Genomic DNA, 22,319 nt, shown 5'->3' on the forward strand with positions numbered 1-22,319 from the left:
AAGTTTTCCTTACAGATTGTTAAATTTTTCACACTTGTTGACAGTCGTAAATTTATTTTTACGAGTACCTGTGGCAATGTTTATGATGCAATAACAATTATTTGCCGAGTTCTTAAGCAGAGCTGTTTAAGGCCTTCATTACATCCACACTTATGACGACTGGTTGGTCATTACATTACATGGCAGAGAACTGACATCCGTTGTCTGCCCAATATCCCTTCCCCAGACAAGTGCAAGTAAGCAGTAGCCTACAGACTAAACGTAGAAACAAGTTTTTGCCCGGTCTCTGCCTTTTTTTTTTAACTACAGAAGCGGTAATAAACGGACAAATTTCCTCTCAACAATGCTTTGCGTGAATTACATCAGAAAAGACAAAAGTTTTCTTCAGATTATTTTTATTGCAGCAGTATATTGCCAACAATGTAGTTACATTGAACAAAGTAAGTTTTACCAGACAAATGTGTAAATTTTAAGAATTAGGTATTACTGATTTACAAGTCCCTAATTAATAGCACATGTATACAGTTAAATAAGGTGGAGAGGGTGTGGAGAAGGTGTGGAGAAGGTTGGCAGCGACAAAATGACAACTGCAAACTGGTTTCTGCATTTTCATTTATACTTCCGTAGATTTCTCAGAGAGATTGAGTCGCTCAAACCATGATCTCTCCGCAAAACAAATTTTGTAGAGTACGGGCAAGACGGCGACAAGGAACGCACAGTAATTTTTGTCCCACCGTCGTTGGCTCAAGGCTCTGATTGAAAGCAGTGTTTGGATTCAAGCAATCGTCGTAGAGACAGAACGCTGCAAAATGTTGAAGTCTTCCAGTAAACTAAGTAGACGACTTTGACAATATCACGCTGCTGTTGTGTGGAAACAAACAGATAAAGACCGGTGTGTTTCAGCCTTTAGGTATGTTAGAATTTTCAATTCTACCTATTCCGCAGGATCAAATTAGGAAATAGCTATACGCTGTGGTTACAATACCTTTAAGACCAAACGACACACTATCACAGCGGAAACAGCGGACGTATTTACAGTTGCCATTTTAATCAAGTCAGAACAAAAATCAATTTTCCACGTGTGAAGGTATGTGCTTGTGTGGAACAATTTATCTTCCTGTTGAAACAGGAGAAAATTCTTCAGTCAGTACTTGGAAAGAACCTGAGATTTTTTGAACTGTTTTGTACCTCCAATATACCTGCTTACACTGCTCCATTGTAATATTTGCGCATGGAATATTCCTCCGGTAGGTGGCACTGAACTTGGGTTAGCAATGACTAACGACGGAACTGATTGGGAGCTTTAACACTTAGATGTTCTAAACGCAATGAAACAATTTGGGGCGTAATGCGCAGTTTGTGTCTTTTGCCCTACGTTTTGTGCATCTGCTACGCGGAAGCTGTTCTCGCGGAGATAACCAACGCTACTGCGCCGTTTCCTGAAAACTACGAAGCAACATGAAACGTCATCTGCGCAGCAGGGAAACGCTCAAGAATGTTTTACACATCCCTGCCCACAATGAGGAGTTTGACCTTGCCACTGAACAGTTATTTCATGCTGGTAGTGTTATTTACATCAGTACCAGCAGTTCTCGTCAACATAAACCAACTCAAAGCTTTATTCTTGCATTTTATTTCCCTTTGCCTTTATGACAAAAGGAATGACACTTTGCTTGCTACTCTGCCGAGCTACTAAACATTTGAATCTCTAATACGGGAATTCCAGCTTTCAAAGGTAGTACGAACTTTCGAACTATTCAGCGAACGAATGAGCACGTATCGCAGTGTCAAGTTACTGACGGCATGCTATTCTCTCTATGAAGTCTAGCAGGTATTCTACATCACTACCAGCCCATTCGTCAAAGTGAAGTACCTAAAAATCTACCTCTCTCTCTCATAATCGAACGTCTAAGCTAAGGAAGCTTTAGTATTTAGGAAGTCTATATGTTAACTTGGGGTGTGCCCTATCAGGGGAATTCTGGTGTAACTGACAATATTTTAGAGTAATTTATTAAATCTTAGAAAGCTGTTATCCCTAAGGTTGGTTTGAACACCGCAGTGGTTTACTATGCATGGTTCCACTGGATGTAATTGTCGTTGCCTTCCTCTTGCTTTTGAAGTGACTTACGTAAGATTGCTTTTAGTCTGGTACGGACCCTGAATCACGGACCAACTTTTTTCACATTCACGAACGTTTTTAAATTAGCTGAGGCATCTTAGAAGTGAAATCTATACGAAGCCATTTACGTAACCCACCTATGAAGCAGACTTTAGATGTATGTATGTACGAAGTTCTCTTCTAGAAATTAAAATTTAATTATAAATTAAGTCAGTATGCAACAGGGTTTATTTTAGCATCCCTATTAACCACTACAATTTTAAACAAATTTAAGAGCCAAATAGCAAAGTAAGGGATGCAGACTTTTCTATTGGTACAGCGTAATTACTTTAACTATCTGAACCGAAGTATCTGGACACCCTTACGTCATTCGGAACTCACCACTTTCACGAGGCGGACTCGCCAGTACAGAGGAGGTAAATATTGTTTCGTAGATGAACGTTTAACAACTGAATGGGTCGGTCATGAGAGCTCAGTGCCTTCAATCATGGCGTATTCAGCGGATGTCACCTTAGTAAAAGCCATTGGGGACATTTGAACCTTTTTATAGCTGCCCAAGTCGACTGATGGTGATGTGGCTGAAGTGGAAACGTGAAAGAAGCACAGCCAAACGAAGGCCACACAGGCCTCATTTATAGAGAGGGGCCTTCGAGTCTAAGGGTGGTTGCAAAAAATCTTACAAAATCAGCGGAAGCATTCTTGTTAACGGTATTATAGGCAATGGTGAGGCTTGACACACAGTAACATGAACAGCCCGATTTGAGACATTTTCCGCTTTGATCGTGTGTCGTTTGATCCGTAAGGAAAGTAAGACGTCGAAAATTAAAAAATTCGATTTTTGAAAGTATGCCTATTCTGGAGCGCAAATCTTCGTGAGTAGTTTTTTTTACACAAAACTTATTTCAGAGGTTGTAACATGTTATTTGGTCTTAACTTTACCAAGCCGCAGCGCCACACCCCTTTACACAGCATTTTTCTGCCATACGTAAGTGAAGACCATCACAGAAATTCTCTACCAACTGCTGTAATGTAAGCCATCTAACCTATATTCTGGGACCCTGTAAATGAAACCTTTTTCCAAAGTGTCTTTATGGTCGTACCCAAAACCCAAATGAAAGTTTTAACCAATGTGTATGGGAAATATTGCCAAAAACCATTTTTGTGGTAAGAAATTCACTCGCTATTTATGTTTATGATTCAGTTTCATGTTTTAATGATTGTGTACAAAGCAGTATGTGTTTTAGAGAAAATGGAAATTAAGCCCAAAGTGAACTGCATCAAAGCTTTGTATGCTATAGAGAGCGTGTAATGAAAAATCATTTTTGGAGGTGATAAAATCAAGAGTGCATTATATGAATGTGAAAAGGAAGAAAACATTTAGAAAATGAAGGACCTGTCTGTGGAGCTGGACAGTTCTTAAAGGATGCCAAAAACAAGCAGAAACTTTAACGGCCATATTCTGCGAAACAAGTTTCTGTACTTAAATACGTCCAAAATAAGTATCTTATTACTTTGGAACTTGGTATGCTTATTAAACACGAACTTCTTAACGTGAAACCCTAGGATCTTCCAAGACTAGTAAAAATGCGGTAAAAATCGAGATAATTAACTACAAAATGATTTTTCTGAACATGACGTTTAAAATTTAACAGGTCATTCATTTTTTCATAAATTTCTAGAGTTTCACACACCTTTAAATATTTGTATGCTGCGCAAAATTCATCGGAGAATCTCTTAAGGTAAGTGTACCTATATCAACAAATGCAGTAGTAAGTGAAGACTGATGAAATTTCACACGTGAAAATTTTTTTATGTTTTTGAACTTCCACTGCTGTGAGTTCAAATCCTGAATCCTTCCTGGTCATGCAGACAAAATTTTATCAATTATTTGTAAAAGAATAGAGAGTGAGAAATGTCCTGTGCTGCCTCTCCTGCTCCAAATCGGCCCGTTTGACGTCTTACACTCTTTATGGTATCTTTTTTCTAATTTGGTCCTGCGGAATGGGTAGAATCTAAAATGCAAAATAGCTAAGGGCTCTCCAGCCTACAAATCTGAAACACGCCGCTTTTTATCTGTTAGTATCACGATGCTGCTCTGTGGAAACTATCACAGGCAGTCTACATGAAGTTTGCTGGCAGACTTCATATTTTACAGCGCTCCGAGTCTACGACACTGCTTTCCACCAGAGCTTTGAGCCAACGATGGTGTGTTCAGAAATTATGGTGCACTCTTTCCCGTCGTTCATTTTCTGTAGTCTTCTAAATTTGTCTGAGGGACTGTATCTCTCAGAAATCTGAAGAAATCTAAATGAATATGCAGAGGCCAGTTTGCAGTTGTCATTTTGCCGCTGCCAACCTTTTCCACACCCTCTCCACCTTGCTTCACTGGCTAGCTATCCTGTTAACTAGACGAGTATAATGGTAGTATGTAATACTTAAAATTTACGTAGCAGCAGTACGAATTTGTCCCCTAAAATTTATTCTGTTCCAAATAACTACATTGTTGGCAATACTCCGCTGCAATAAATCAGGTAATTAAAATCTGTGCGAGTTACATCTTCAGTTCAAAAGCGAAGTCTTAACTGCAGTCGAACTGGTACGATCTGCGTACGAAGCTGTAAGAACGGGGTACAATGACTTAATAATAGCTCCTACGCTATCCATCTATATAGTCAATGATAAGCAACGCTTGAGATGGTGAATAGCGAGGCCACTGGTGAGTGAGTGATGTATACACTATACAGTGTAGTATTCCATTAATTGGTTTGGGGTTTGGCGAATACCTGGAGAACTTTACCTGCCACCATATGTAATAACGGTGAGGTACGAAGGTGATGCTGCAACGCTGTTTTTCGTGGTTAAGACGTCGTCCCCTTATTGCACTTAATAAAACTAAATGCGGACGGATACGAAGGCATTTCGCAGCTATGTGTACTGCTTACAGTACAGGAACAATTCGTTGACGATAACTATCATCACAACAGTGCATCCTGTCAAAGCAGCACCTGTGTGATAATTGTGAACAATAACATTCCTGAATGGACTGGCCTGCCCAGAGCGCTAAGTTTAACTCAATGGAACTCCTCCGGGGGATGAGTTAGAATTTCGCTCCAAATCATCACCACCACCACCACCACCACGCTTTCGACCAGATAGTGTACTTTATAAAATACATTCGTGACGTTCTGAGCACTTCTTTTTGCACTTTCCATTGAAACGCACTATGAACGCGCCATCTTGCCACGACGTGAAAAAATCTGCTAGCTATGACGAACTATATGGACCTTATACCTCGTGTATCCCACTGTGTCTCGTTAATGAATTATGTTATTCGTAAGAGTACTTATAGCTTCGAGAGGCCAAGAATCTTCGTCTGGCAACAGGAAGTAGAAACCACTTATGGGTTACTGGTTTAGATGAAATGAGGTATTGAAGAAATTTTCGCATAAGTGCAGTAGGGAGGGGTTGGGTTGTTTAGGGGGAAGAGACCAAACAGCGAGGTCATCGGTCTCATTGGATTAGGGAAGGACGGGGAAGGAAGTCGGCCGTGCCCTTTGAAAGGAACCATCCCAGCATTTGCCTGGTGCGATTTAGGGAAATCACGGAAAACTTAAATCAGGATGGCCGGACGCGGGATTGAACCGTCGTCCTTCCGAATGCGAGTCCAGTGTGCTAACCACTGCGCCACCTCGCTCGGTTGCAGTAGGGAATTTGACGTGAGGGACGAAGGTTTGGACAGGTGAACGTTTACAGTCTTCTCACTGATTTGATGCCATCCTCCACGAATTCTTCACCTGTTATAACCTTTTCATCACAGAGTAGCACTTACAACCTACGTCCTCAATTATTTGCTGGATGTATTCCATTTTTCCCTCTACAGATTTAGTACCGTGGAAGTTATCCCCTCATGTTTTAACACATGTACTATTCTCCATTCCTTCCTTTACTCGGCGGTTCTGGAGGAAAACTTTTGAGTGCACCTAATTTCCAACATTTTTCTGTAACTCCGCATCTTTAACGCTTGTTTTTTATTCTGATTTTCCCCAAAGTCTACGTCTCACTGCCATACCATGCTGTGCTGTGCTCCAAACATACATTGTCAGACATTTCTTCTTCAAATTGAAGTCAATGGGATACCACTGGACTTCTGTTTGCCAGGAATGCTCTTTTGCCAGTTCTGATTGTTTATGTTGTCTTTTCTCCGTCCATCACTGGTTATTTTGCTGCCTAGGTTGCACGAATACCTTAAATTAATCTACTTCGTGATCACTCATAATGACATTTCTCTGTTCTCATTTCTGATACTTCTCTTCACTACCTTCTTTCTTCAGTTTTCTCTCAATCCATATTCTGTATTCCAACTTCATTCCATTCACACAGTCTGTAATTCATTTTGGCAGAACGTAATTGTCTTCAGCGACAATTACTATCGATATCTTCTCACCTTTAATTTTGATCCCTCCTTGAACCTTTCTTTTATTTCTGTCATTTCTCTGACGTACAGATTGAATAGCCGAAGCTTAAAGATTACATTTTTGTCTTACACTCTTTACCCGCACACTTCGTTCTTCGTCTTTAAGTCATTGTTCCCTGTTGGTTCTTGTACGTATTGTGTATTGTCCGTCTTTCTCTACAGCTTATCCCTGCTTTTCCTCAGGAATGTTAACGTAATGTGGGACAACGACTGTTTGCGTCCATGACATTCGCATCCACTAAAAATCCAAGTAACCCATATAAAATTTTGCCTATGACAATTCTAAGTGGGCCGCACTAGAGTATTAAAGGCATCTCATTTCCTCTTTTTGTGCCGCGGCTATTATGCTTCAAGCCTATAAAGCCCGCGTGTAAAAGCGGCTCCCCCAGATCTTTTCCATACGTGATCAACTCGCCCTAGAATTCTCAGCCAACACATTTGGGCTCCTCGTTCCAAGCTAAGCGATGTTTTCGAAAATCGCTACATAAAAGCAATCACATCAGTTTAACATTCCACAAATTTTTTGTATATTTTTACAATAAGACGATAGCTTACTACAACGTTTGTTTTAGCGTAAGGGATTTCAGATATGAGGATATCACATTGAACAATTCAGCTTTGAGTAGAGATCCTAAAGTTTTTCTAACAGTACAAAATGGAAAATCCCATGTTTCGTGTGCTTCATGTCTTGTACAGAGTGCACAGCTGTGAAGCAAGTACCCATATTACATTTTCTCTCTATTACATCCGATAGTTCAATCCAATATTCGCAAATAAGTGAACTCAACTACAGTAAATAGTAAACGTCACAAAATTCAGTCTTCTTTCCAAATAAGTTTGGAAGTATGGTGGGAGAATATGAATTACTTGTTTCGCATTTCACAACGTCGAAGTTGTCGGAACAGCTATTACTTCAATACAATAGTATCCGTTATTCAACTCTTGCAACTACGAACTAACATGTAATTTGATCCTAGGTTGGCTCTGGGATTAACCATGGCACTGTAGTGTCACCGTTAATTACTTTGTGAGTATCGTTTAATTCCACCATTGTAGACCTACGTTTTCTGAATATCCTCAACAAAACTCAGTTAACTGATACTCAATATGGGATGTATTAGCAAAATTTATGAAAGGACCATCCGTAATAAATAGCAGTTTAGTTCCATTTCATCGCGCTTAACTCCGAGCGCAACTTTAGAAGCGCAAGGTCATCAGATGTGCTTATTTTTTCTGTATCGTGCAACTGAGATACTCATCTTCAAAGATCGCACATGTGCCTGTACATTTTTTAATACGGTGCTTAGCTCTGAGTCTCTTGCAAGCATTATGAAACAAATACTAATTGGCTTGGAACAGATTTACAATCTTCAGTTGCAGTTCAGTAAACTGCCATTGGAAGCAATCTACTTTCTAATTTTATCGAAAGTAACTACAAGGTTGACACTAAATGAAGCGAGTTATCTGGAAGCAAACTATTCTCAAACAGCATTATCTATTTCGCTTAGTCGCTATATGAAAGGGAAATTAAAGATTAGATCTTCAGTCATTTGTTTGTTTTAGCTTCCATACTAAGTGGAAAGTCAGCGACGAAGGACAAGGGAAAGAGAAATGGCAAATACATTAAGTTTATTCGCAGTTCCGAATACGGAAAACCATCAGCTGTATGATGGACTAACAATGAAAATGTGCTGGACCGGCACTAACCCGGATTTCCCGCCTACCGTGAGCGGTCGCCTTACCATTACGCTATTCGAGCACAACCTACGACGAGTGAAACTTCCACATGCCGTTAACCATGTGCGACAACCAGCACTCTTACATTTGTTATGTTTATTACCGTACAAGGGAGACATTTTAATTGCAAGTGGCTTGCTCGGTTTCTTACTCTGGTAACCTGATGGTAAGGCGGCTGCTCGCGATAAGAGGGAAATCTTAGAGTCCCGGTCCGGCACTAATTTTTATTGTCATTCCGTTATACAACTGATAGTTATTCATGTTCTCAACTACGATAAATTTTATTTATTTCCTAACAGCTGTAGTCGCCGCAGTGCCTGTCCATTCAGACATGTACGAAGGAAAACTGCAATATCTTATTTTTGTCTAATATCAAAATACAGTGAATAGTAAAACCAACATCGATACAAGGGAACAGGTGGGGAGAGGGTGAACCCTACATTGTCAGCTATGGAACTGGAGATGCTGATCCTATGTGGTATGTTTTACAACATTTCCTTGGACCACACCCTGAGTTACTTCATTTCAGCTTAATATTTGCTGTCTAGTACGGAGTGAAAAGTTCTTCGAACCAAGGACTTCGAGACTATTTACCCCCGTTATCAACTGACCATGAATACAGAATACAACGCCTAACAAAGCTATGAAGCCAGAATATGTCCATTGTTCACGGTTTTTAAGTTAAGATTTCCTTCAGACATAACTTTACTTACCCCACTGAGAAAGTTTTACCTTCTGGCAAAAACATTGGCTCTTCAAATGTAATTCAGATTCCTACAACATCTGAGTGTTAGGAATAGTGGCCTACAATTTTATGTTTTGAAACTGGTAACATACTGGATGCACATAAGTTTGCCTCGCGTGACTGGAAAAGCTGTGGCCGATAAGTATCAACGACGAAACTGCGCTAATTTTACAAAAATCTTAGACGAAGTAACAGGAATTATGCGTTGATCGGGTGGCCTCTTCGCATTGAAACTATTTCTTTCAATACCAGGAGTATTTAGTATCTCTTGGTGAGACGACCTACTCATCTGGGTTCATTATTTTGTAGCACTACATTTCAAAAGCTATTCCCTTCGTGTCAGAACGGGTTAACGTCCCTGTTTCATTTCCGTACAGGACTACACTGCAACCAAGCACCTTGGGAAGTAAGTTCCCTAGTTTTCTTGCTACCACCATTCTGGATTTTACATTATCTATGCTTCGGTCACCTTGTTTTGCTGCCTAAATAACTTAAGAGTGTCATTAACTAGTCTATGTCGACATCAGTCTATTACCACTAAATTCCATTACCCTTTTTTTACTTTTATTGAACTTTAACTATTTATCACAGGATCCATTCCACTGCTCTTCCAAATCCTTTACCGTATGACAAAATTACGTCAGCAAACGAAGTTTTTTCTCCCTGAATTTTAATCCCATTTCCAGATTTCTTTCGTTTCCTTTACAGCTTAATGGAAAGACTGAATAATATCGAGGTGGGCTATAAACCCAACCGCTTCTTTTTCAATTAGGCTGCCCTTAAGTCCTTAGGCAGAAAGAGCACCCAAGTTGTGGGCCTAACTGTCATGTACCATCTTGTTCCCTGTACCCTTCCCAAATTAGAGCTCGTGCTGTGTGTGTAATAGCTTCGCTGATGCGGCTTTAAACCTGAGTTTTGTTCCATTCTTTGAACTTCTCAGGTGAAAGATGTTAGGCCCCCGTGAGTACCCTGGACGAAATGTTAGTCACCATATTAGAATGACCGTCCAACAGGTGAACGGCGCACCTACGCTTAGAACAACTGATTCTGGCCTTGGACCGTAATCTGGAGCCGATTTTAATACTTTATTTTGGCTGCTCCTCAGACGGCCTCATCGGCTACTGTACAACGCGAGCTAGTAGAGAGAATGGACAGAAGGCAGCGGCGATGCAGAGAGCGGCGTGGGAGCAGCCGCAATTGCGCGCCAGATAGGCCTGATGAACGGGAATTGTAGCGAGCGCCCACACCGCAACAGCACAGCCAAGCAGCCAGCGCGCCTCCGCTCACCTGCACCCAGAATAAACTTTACACGCTCTTTACAGCGCGAAGATAGCTGAAACAGCGAGGACGGCGGCTTAGTACCCCTGCTTTGGTTATTTACTTTCTGCTTCACATTACAGTAACTTAACAGCTGAATCTACGTCGACCTTACCCTTTATTATGAACGTAGTTACGGACCTCCGACAATTTTGTATGTGTAAGTGGCCTTATCCTACACAAATTAGCTTTAACCGCCATTAGTTGGGAAATACTATACAGGAAAGTGCTTTTCGGTGTTTCGCTTCATTCCACGATGCGTCAACAGCTACATCAATATTCCCGAAACCATGTGACGGTTTGTGGCTGAGTGTACTTCTGGCACCACTGAATCCCTTCCCCTACCTGTTCCACTCGCGAATGGCGCGTAGGAAGAATGATTGTCGTTAACACTGTATAGCTCTGATTTATGCGATTCATTTCCTGGCCATTCCACGAGAAGAAACAATGTTGTCCAACATTTACGGCAAAGTACTTTTTTTCCACTAGCTGCTTATATTTTATGACCCCACCGTCTAATTTCTTACGGTGGGTCGTATGTTGCCACTTAGCCGCTATGACTGGGTTCAGGATCCGGAGTGAAAGTAACACCACCCCGGCTCCCGTCCCCACTCACCGTTGCCCGTGTCCCGCCACGTGGAGGCGGGCTCTATTTGTTTACATCCATTTGATATCTTTTGTGCAGCATTAGAAGAACTTATAACTAATACAAAATCAAATGAGATAATAAACAAAACGAAATTAAATATTTAGAAGGAAGGAAGATAATTTAATAGAGAAGAGAGAGGTATAATATTGCCCGTCACTTGGTTGCGGGCTGCGGCCCGGGTCTTGGAATGACCCTCAGGACGCTGGCCGTCTTTCACGATGCCTTTAACATCTACCATCCTAAAAACTAACTTAACTAGAAGAGATTAGGGTACGTTAAAGCTAGAAACTAAGACCTCCATGTCCAGCCTGCTGAACTATTTACGATGTATAATAGAGGGGTAACTGATTTTGTGCTTGGCTCAAAGTTGCTAATGAAAGGGTACTTGTGGTAAAAGTACTAAAGTAATGACGCTAACGGTTTGTGTTGACCCTACAAGGCTCCTAGTAGAGCCCATCAGGCGCAAGCACCTACCGGCCCCGCCGACAACACGACCTGAATGGTGGTTTTCCCCGCTCTACCATAGGTATCCGTCGGGTTGGGCTCAAAAGAGAGGAACCACAATTAAGATCCTTCCATCCAGACTGTGCGCTTCCTCTTAACGGAAGGCGTAGGTCCGTTAAAGTATTCTCAAAAATTCCAAAAGTGAACTTTTCCGTGATGCACAACGCCTCTTAGCATACGCCACTGGAATTTGTTGATCTCTAACAATGTAGCGCCGACCAAACGATCCTGTGACGAAATGTGCCATTCTTCGTTCGATCTTTTGTACCTGTTCTATCAGTCCTACCTGAGAAACGTCCTATAGTTACTCTAGAATCAATCTAATAACCGCCTTCGAAGCCACTTCCTTTGTGTCCGAGTGATTTCCTTAAGATTCTTCCTATGAATCCCAGTATGGAATCTTTATTGTGTGGTTAAAAATATTACCAAGTGGTGGTAGGAAAACCAAAGTCACTACGTATGCAAGCTTTTGGACCCAGTGGCTCCTCGCACAACGAATGAAGGGGGGCAAGAAGAGGAGCGAAGGAAAAAGGAGTGGCGAGCTTAGGTAAAGGGGTAGAGTTCGGAAAGTCACCCAGAAGCTCAGGTCAAGGGAGGCCTGTTGGACTGGATGAGAAGGAAAGAAATTGACGGGGACTCCGCCGGGCGAGATTTGTAAACCTGAGAGATAGTAATATGCTGGACGGAAATTGCTGCTAAAACATCGTTCATGAATTAACATGAGAGGAAAACTAAGCCCATCGTATGTAACAGGTGGGAGGCAGACGGCGAAACATAGGTTAAAGTTAAAAATATAGCCAGCTAAATGGGTAAATGAAGGAAGTTACTGTGAAGAAATGCAAAGACCAAAGAAATAAATTAAGTACAGACTGGTGGTGAGAACTAAGGGCATGTTTTAGCGCCAGTTCGCACCTGCCAAGTTCTGAGAAACTTTTGTCTGGGGTAAGAATACTGATCGCCCGTGTGGTGAAACAGTCACTAAGGTCACGACTTGTTTTAGTGCACGCTGTGCGACATGCTTTGCTGGTAGTATATACCCTCTGTGCTCCCGAACATTGTTTACATAACATAGTAAGACATTGTTCCACAGGTGGCTCTTTGAGAGTTTTGTCACTCACAGGGCGTGTATAGGTTGTGGTAGGAGGGTTCATACGACAAGCCTTCAGTAGGGACGGTGCCATAGTCTGCAGGTGCAGCATGGGGTCTGACAGGGATAGTGCGAGGGCGATGAAAAGCTATTCTACGTGCTGTGGGCAAAATCTGACAATGGGCCACACTACAGGCACGATTTTACGAAGTCATGACCTTTTCGAAGTAGCTTATTAATACACTAAAGAACAGCATATCCTTATCAGACCCTATGCTGCTCCTGCACCCTATGGCTCCTAACCCTGTGACCGTCCCTGCTGCAACACTTGTCCTAAGCACCCTCCTACCACTACCAATACCAATACCAATACCAGCCCCGTAACTGGCTGAACACACTAAGGGAGAGCCAGCTGTGAAACGATATATGGTACCATGTGTTATGTAAACACTGTTCGGGAGCACAGACAGAAGGTGTATGCTGGCAACAAACAATATCATGCGCAGGACGCACTGCAAGGTGGGTCCGTGACCTTTGTGCCCGTTTCACCACACGTGCCATCTGGATTCTTCCCCCTAACGGAAGTTTCTCAGAACTTAGCAGGTGCGAAATGGCGCTACAACATGCCCTTTGCTCTTATCACCCGCCTGTCCTTAATTTATGTTAATTTCTTTGGTCTCAGCATTTCTTCACAGTAACTATTTCCTTCTTTACTCCGTTTTAGTTCTCATCTGTCATTTTCTGGCTTATGTTTCGTCACCCGCTACCACCTCTGTCATATATAATGCACTTAGCTTTTCTCTTGTTAGTTCACACGTTTTAGCAGTAACCTCTATCTTGCGTATTACGCAATCTTCAACCTTCAGGCTCTCCGGTTTGCAAATCTCGCCCAGTGGAGTCCCCATTAATCTATCTTTCCTTCTCATCCCGTCCAGTAGGTCTCCCTTGACCCTGAGTTCTGGGCGACTTCTCAACTACCCTTTTTCCTAAAACTCTTTACCCGTTTTCCTTCACTCCCCTTCCTTCCCCTTCAACCCTTCTGCCAGGATGAGGCACTGACTACGAAATGTTGCATACGTAATTCCTTTTCTATGTGTGTTTTGCTGCTGCCGCCACTTGGTAAGCATTTATTTATCGAATTACCTTGCGTTTTCAAAAACTGATTTCAATATGGCATCTACTATTATTTATGTAGTCGTTCCACTTAAGATTGCTCTTTATAGTTGATTTTAGGTATTTTATGGTAGGTACTGTTTCCAGCAATTTGTCGTGAACAGAGTAATATTACACTACCCAGAGAATGGATGAAATCTCCAAAATAATGTAATGATGTCCAAGTTATTCCCTTCGGCTTCAATACTACAATTTGACAGAACTATCGTGCTTGAGGAAGGAAGAATTTATTTTGCGATCTTTTCTGGTATTTGATAGTGTTAAACTCTCTCCCAACGATCAGCAGATCCTTTGGAATAATCAGTTTTAACGACAGCAGTCATGTACATGCGTCAACTCTGTTGTGCTGTATTAAGCATGGTCCTACTGAAAATTGTGCGGTAACTACACCACAGAAAGGTTGAATTAAGTACGAGAAAAAAAAAAAATATTCAGATTGATCGTGGTCTAAACTAAGTCATACACCCGCGATAGTCCGTAACTAGGACAAGTGTGATGGTTAAACTACGTCCATCCTCGTTATGAGGATCTAGTAACAAGATCCTTCTCTATTGGAACGAAGCTTTACTCTCGTCGTTTTGGGAAACGAAGTAACAGTACAACTTTAGTTGATGCTGACCACCCCACTTATCGATGCCAGAGACGTATTTTCGTTTTAGTACTATGATATCTGTCCACTATTAACCATTTCCTTCCCGCAAACGTTCTTTCCGGGCCGAGACTAACTCGTGACCTTCGCCTTTTGCGGCAAGTGCTTTACCGACTGAGCTAAACAAATTTAAAACCGCGAAGTTTCGAAGAGGGAGTTAATTGGCACTGACTTGCACTTTTCATTTTAACAACTTACGCTATTTGACGAAATCCAGTGTGGCACGTTCAGCGAAGACAGCCCCTGTAAGAAAATTTAAGCACCAGATGCTGAACAGTAGTGGTACAGTATCGTTGTCAGGAACCTGACATGTCTGCCAACAACCCATACTTCACTGTTTGGAGGCATGCCTTGGGACGTCCTCAAATGACACTACACCCATCCGTGCAATTTTACCAGGCATGTCACCATGCTGTCTTGACGTACTGCTAAGCTACTTTTAGGCCTTGTATATTACCTGCTGACTTAGCACTGCAAAGCTTACATTGCTGCACACGTCAAGGTGAATGCAGGCTGACTCCGTCGCTAATGTTTACTGCAAGGAGAGTGGCGAGTGAGCCAAGAGCAGAGGCTAATTCTTAAGAACTTTACTCCTGTCTAATCTCTCAGCGGATGGGGTAAGCATAAACGGCATAGTGACTTTCCTGCAGAGGGTCTACTTTTGTCTATGATCACTGATTATTCCTGTACAAAGGCGATTCTATATACAATTAATTCAATGGATTAAGGAAAATTTTTTACGAATCTAATTTTCAACTAGAACAGAGGTATCTAGCTCTAAAATTTCATACCTTCCGCGTCATTACACTACGCAATACACTCAGATTGCTACCGCAACTATTTATGATTTTATACTCTCAAACTTATGACAGACAAGACATACTTTCGGACACCAGCTATCTTCAAATTTTAAGATTTTTGGAGAATGTGCGTGTGCTTCGTATGAAGTAATAACGCCCTGTGCAGGATGAGACGTAACTGATTTTCATTTGTTTGCCAAGAGTGTGCAATAACGTTTCTGAGAATTGTTTATCAGGCGTTCTCAACGTGTACGTCCCACCACTTTCCAGTCAGTTTCTGTTGAAGTGATGAATCTGCAGAAAATGGTAAGTTAAGGAGCTCTTCGATGCTTTTCAAAACCAGCAGTATTTAAGTACCGTAAGAGTTTATCGCTGCTGTTTCTTAAGCTGCTTTTAAGTATGAAGGGTGATTACACGAGAGTGTTACAAATGAAACTACTGGATGGTTGTGCTGCCTTGTCTATGAACATAAAATTTTCTGCTATCTTGTTTTCAGAAAGCGCGTGCATCTACATCGTAAACCTGAACAATGACAAAACTTCTGAGGCTGTACAGTTATTTGTCCTATTTTGGAATAACGGAGCAGTTTTTTCTGGGGTACAGTGTAATTGTTGAATTTCATTGTTATTCATTTTTATCTATATCGCACTTAAAATGTCTGCACTATGGTTGAAAAGTCAACGACTGTACTGGTATTCTGCGCGCGTGTGTGTAAACATTTGTCCCATTTACTTATGATCGTTGCTGTTGACAATAGTGCAAAACATTTTACGCTTTCGAAATTTCATTCCGTACTGCTAGGTTCCGCTGGGGAGTTCGTTTCTTCAGCCGCGTCAGTTGTACGTTAACACATAATTTAGATAGGTTTACTGGTAACGTTGCCAGAACGCAGCTCGTATCTGCGTTGTCTGAATGCAACTGAAGAGCACCACAACGATACCATACTGAGATGTTTCCGCAGCGGCGTCAACTACAAGATGGTACTCAAGCATTTGCAAATTGTCAGTATCAGAAAACCTAACACTATCACTACAACTATCACTGCTTTAAGAAACAAAACGAGACACAGCAAACTGTACGAATGCAAGTTGAGTGGACAACAGTCAACAGCGAACATTATGAGTGACATAAGCGTTTCCAAGTAAGACACCATCCACCATCAACATTTCCTCTGGCAGTTTTAGTGCAGTCCGAAGACATATTGGGTAAGAAACTAAATGAAACTGGTCCCTAAGGAGTCGTCGGAAACCACGAGTAGCTTCGAACAAAACACGGGAAATATCACAACCTCCGAAATCTGATCGGCTAAGTTCTGATTTACTCTTATGTTGTAAATATTTTAACTGCAACAGCTAATTCCCTGGGAGCTCTATTTTAATTGAATGGAAAGTGTGGGAGTGTCTTGTCCCACTATTCACCTTTAGTGACGGAGGTTAGTACTGTACAAAGAACTTGCAACACGTAACTAAGCGCCACATTTTTCTTGTAGAATGTTTATGGAGTTCGCGTCTGTGAATAGCTGTTCATGGGAGATTTTCGAAGTTTAACGATTAAGGGAACTTTAAGTAGTTTCTTGCCTTCAGCCTTAAGACGATTTAAACTTTACGTTCAAATATAGACAGTGTAAGTGGACACTTTCAAAAAATGCTAGAACCAAACGTGTGCTTTAGCGTTGAGGTGTAAGCAAAAAGTATGTTTCCATGGAAATGCTGGAATCCCAGCATGTATTCAGAAAAAGTTCACCGCGTAGTTCATAGTGGTGTGACTCCGCCGCAGACAACCGGCACCACAGTCAACGTACGAAGTTCCATGCTTTGCCACAATACGACTGGAAGGCGTGAGGTCAGTACTTTTTTTTTAGGTGATTATGTGATTAATACTGCCAGCTGGAGACAACTCGAGTATACATATGAATAATGTAGGTGTGCTTCAAGTTACAATCCATACACTCAGACAATGCGCTATGGTTACTCTGAGTGTTTAGTGTTGCTTCACTGGAGAATTTCTCATCGTGCTCGGGGAAAAGCGTATTCAGCTGGACTGCTCTAGTAGTTGGATGGCATCATAGGTTGTTACAGAACTATCAGCTGCCTGCTTTGCGCTATTACTTCAAATTATTCACGAAGCTTTTACTGGAAGTAGGGGCCGGTAACTTTACAGTTTTGATATCGTAATTGAGCCTGATACGTGTGCAAGATCGTTAACAATTTTTCAGTTAAGATAAGTCGAAGTTTCCGAAAATTGTTTCCTCCGAGATGAATGTTTATCATTAAGTATAATAAACAGTCTAACAATTTCTTCTTTACTGTTTCCTTAATTGAGGTGTCATGTCACCCACTAACACTGTTTCTTCGTTTTTAACTCCGCCACAGCTCAGATTGCACCGTCCTCGCTGAATACCGTGTTATCAGTGTTTAAAAATTCGGAAGTATCAAACACTCTCGAGAAATTAGCTTAACTGTCAACAAGTGTCTAGGATGTTAACAGCATCTTCATTATAGAGCATGATAAGTAGATCTAGTACCAAAATTATCCCATATCTAATTTCGAAACACTATTTCAGGCAATTACTGTAGACCACGTTGAGTAAGCATCTGGGAACAATGATATTTAAAAGAAAGCTACTCGCAACATTTCTTGTAGCCGTTCAAGAGAGCCTCTGACTTGTCAGAGCTGCAGGTAAACACCGTGAGTAATAAGTACTAATGTATTAAGTAATTTCGACTTATCTTGCGAGTCTGCTCTACAGACCATTACAGAAATTCTGAACTCCAATTTTTCAGCAAACCGCTTTCAACGGTCCACTGTGACTGACGTGTATGGGGAATTATAATGCTTGCTTGCACTGGTGTATGCGAGGGCCACATGCACTGGGCAAAGCTAGCTGCAGAGTACTTTGCCAGAGCGTGACGTTAGCTGTTTTGTGCGCGCTCAGACGCGCATCACCGCGCCCTTCTTGCTCTACGACATTGCCTGCTTTCTGCTGTGACTATTTTACTCTAAATTCGAGGAACTTATGGCATCACAACGGAACTAATACGCGACAAGTACCGTCTGGCACCGCCGAAGTCTGGGCAACTTTGTTAATGGGTTCCCTTGAGTAAAGAGTGCGTGATCTGTTCCCTACTCGTAAATACTGGCCCAGTGCTGTTTCCTTTAATCCACACGTATTCCTACCTATGAGGCCGTAAATGCAGTCTTGGGTTAACCACTGGTTTGCGACAAATTTTACTGGCTCTACAAAAGGAGGGGTGTAGTACTCATTACAGATCACGTTGTCCGGGGAGGAGAGAAAAGTATTTGTATTGTGTCCCGGTGGTACGCTTTCTAATTTATTACTCTCCTCGCAGAACATGTGATGGAAACTACCGTTTCGCGATTACGTCATCGTCTTATTTCAGTAACCTGAGCAGCTCATGCAGCTTAGTATAGGACTGACCAGCTGGAAGCATTGGAACTACTCTTTCCATCAAGAAGTTAAGACCCGGAAGACTAATAAGCATACGATTTTCCAAATTTTTCCAGATAACCTACACATCCAGTCGTCTTTTCTAACTATTTCACGTTTTCATGGTACGATTTCATATTTCAGTGCCCCAGTGGGTGTCATTCTGCAGATTGACTACAGATGTATTTACACCTTCACACTCTTGCAGTACGCGGTCTGAGTTTCCCATCTCAAAATCTTGACATTCCAAGCACCACTAAGTGTTTCCGCGCGCTCTATTATACTCGGAAATTGCTGTAAACGTTACTTTCGAGATGGGAATCTCTTTCGAAACTCTGAAAAATATAATTTAACACCGGGAACTGAAATATAGTTTATGGCAAAGTTTTAGGCTCATTTCATAAACCCATTCATCTTGTGTATTTTCCCTGATCTGAGTTTCGTCTTCCTTTCGATAGCAATTTCACCATATTTCTTAGTGGTTATGCCAAGAGTTTATATGTAAGTACTAAGTCGCTCTTCATGCTTTAAGAAATGCCGTATGTAAATCGTTATGACTATGCACCAGTCTAGTTTCTTTGTAAGATCCTCGAGGTAGCTCAACGGCTTTATTTCAAGAAATAATCTTGTCATCTATTGCGAGCCGCTTCCAGTTTTGCTTTTTGGCGCAACCCAATGAAAACATTTTCGGTGCACGCATTTTAAATGCGCGATAGTGGTAAGATATCTCCGCGTGCTTAGAACTCTTTAGCTGCACATTCTCGCCTGCTCATTACGTTAGCATTTTAAGCCAATACTTTTCGAGCCCTTTGAAATTATTAACCAGTTTTATGACCAAACGTTCTAAATCCTCTAACTTCTACATGTAAGCGGATTGTCTACTTACACGCTATTTTACTACACTAGAGGTACTACAAACAAATTCAAAAATCTATGGAGGAAGATTTATCACGTCACTACATTTCAAGAAATAGCAGTGCGTTCTTCCTTTGCCTATGGCGTGAGCTTTGTGGTATCCAGCGTTACAGGCTACACGTCACTGCGCAGTAATGTTAGCAGCAAGGTCTTGAGAATGCAGTTACATTAGAACAACTGCGCCATCGATCGATATTTTTCAAACGACTGTTCTGCATTCCATTGTGCTCGTATGTCATGTCGTTACCTAAGCTATTCCACATGCCGTTGCCCGGTTTGCTTCCTTCCTTCGCCCTTCCACTTCTTACCATAGCTGAAGAGTCTTACGAGAAATTTGACACACTGGAGAAGATGCCTGCCCAAATAGTTTAAGGTGACTAATTTGGTTTTAAGATATATATATATATATATTAGTCGACTAAACGAAATTTTCATCAAAGCCTCTTTAATCACAGTTTGAGACAGCTGGAACGAACGTGGAGCGAATGTGGCTACGTCTCCAGAACGAAGCAACTATTTCATTCTCTTTAGGGGAGCATCCCTACAACATTAAGTCCGGTACTTCCACAAACAGAACTCGTTACCTCTAAAATGAGGGTTTCTGCAGTACCTTTTGTCTCCGTTAATTCCAAGAAAGATGACATTTCCTCAAATCCATATAGCTATTTGTAGTCATTAACGGTAGTTTGCCTCAGAAAAAGTCTAATGTAATTTGGGTTCCCTGTAGCACCGTCGTAAAGTGCCAGGCCATGGATCCTAACGGCTCTGACTATACCCGGCGAGGCCAAGGATTTTGTCTCATGTTTCACTTGTTTCATACTCTGGCAATGTGTGAACGCGAAATACGCTGAGTTGTCCAGTGGGTCTGAATCCACGGTGAACTGTAGGTCCTGAAACTGGCTGGATAAGCTCTAATCTTCCCTATTGCTAGACCGTTCAAGCAATTAAGCACGTTTTCTATCTCGATCTCCATGACGGTTCATCCAGTCATCGTGAAATGCTACAAGGGGGGGGGGGGAGGGGGAGGGGGAGGGGGAGAGAGAGAGAGAGAGAGAGAGAGAGAGAGAGAGAGAGAGAGAGAGAGAGAACGAACCTCACGGACTTTTTGAAGAGCGTAGGAGGTCTAAACTGAGTAAGTTACTAGAAGACATTCAAAACCTTCGCGAAGATTCCCCCCCCGACACCACGTTCACAGATGTCTTCCGCAACGAATGAACACCGTCGTCCGCTCCCAATACCCCCGCATGACACATACCATCGCTCCCAATACTGGCACCCATTGCTCGTGATTTTTGTTGGGTAGTGGGCGAAGTATACAGTGGGAAGCTTCCATTTCTGTTTTTCTAGGTTTACCCTATTTTCTTGAATGTAATCGTGCGTAGTCTTGTGCAAAAAAAAGAAAAAAGGTGATCAGTACAGCCCAACTTGTGTTTTTAAAAGCGGGCCTTTATGTATAGACTTGATCTTTCCATCGTTTTCTTACATCCCCTTAGTCTGAATTTAAGGAGGCAGTGTGTACATTGTTTTTATGCACGACTACACCCTTAGTCTATCAATTCCTTCCTCTTCTCTCTTTTCTTAGAATTGTCAAATTTTTAACAAAAATTGATGTACTCGACCCTAACGTCGTGGCCCGCTTTTCAATGAGAGATCAATAAAGGAAAGAGGAACCATTAGATCTTAGGAACAGTAGTTCAATATTTTGAATTCTCTCCGTGTGTGCTCTAATTTTGCTTTCCTTTTCGTTTTTGCATTTCCTGAACAATGTCTGTAGTCGCCTGTGAACGGCAAAAATGATCAAACTCACACTCCTAACCACCTTTAAGCAACCACGCCTTAAATAATGCTTTTATTATTTCTCACATTTGCCTATTCGTCATACATATCCCACATCTAACGTGTCTGTTAGAAACGTAAGAGTAACTAGAACTGAGTACTCTAAGGCTTTCAACTATACATGTTTTCCATGAGCAATTTCGATTAATGTAGTAAACCACATATACGTAATCATAGTAAAAGCAAATTGTCAGGAGATTCTGAAAATAACAACGTATAGAAAATTGCCGTTTGTGTCTACGTTTCAAGCAGATTGTTTTGTAACCATGCAAATTTCCGAACTTGTCTATTTGTATTGTGAAGAAGATAACCATGCCTCGTAGAGTACTTCAACCTTCGCGTTAGTCGCTTACGTTTCTTTTTCATATACCGAGACTGGATGCTTTTTGAACAGGACAGATTGTTGTTATTAATACTAGACTTCTGACGCTAGCCTGCCCAGTAAATTGCTCCAATGTTTCACCATCTTTCAGACACTTCATGCTACTTAGCAATGTCAATTCGTTTTAAAAGCGCTTTCGGGTATGCCTGTCGATCGCGCGAAGTATCCCTGACGTACTTAAGTATGCGTTAATTCCTGAATACCAGACGAGTGAGTAATCGGCATTCAACTTTCAGCAACGCTGCCTGGGACTGCGTGATACGCATGAACAACTGAAGCGAATTTCTCCAGGTACTTCGCATGCGAACAGCAGTTTGGCACATACTGCAGCACATTTCCCCGACGAAAGCGAAGTGGAGATCCAGTTTAAATGCCAACTCTCATCTCCGTTGTCTACGATGTTTGTGTTTCTCAGCAGTAACGTTACTACACTTAGGAACACAAGATAAAACTACTCGAGTAACTTATCTGCGATGTAAGTAAT

The 22,319-nt window shown here is 41.6% G+C and overlaps 1 protein-coding gene across 3 annotated transcripts in view; it reads right to left on the minus strand.

Annotated features, from left to right (window-relative positions):
- Window positions 1-22,319, minus strand: part of LOC126469993 (PTB domain-containing engulfment adapter protein 1-like) — a 155,408-nt gene that overhangs the window by 79,633 nt on the left and 53,456 nt on the right. The gene's annotated exons all lie outside the window — the stretch shown is intronic.

Source organism: Schistocerca serialis, chromosome 3, assembly GCF_023864345.2.
Source record: "Schistocerca serialis cubense isolate TAMUIC-IGC-003099 chromosome 3, iqSchSeri2.2, whole genome shotgun sequence".
NCBI classification, from domain to species: Eukaryota; Metazoa; Arthropoda; class Insecta; order Orthoptera; family Acrididae; genus Schistocerca; species Schistocerca serialis.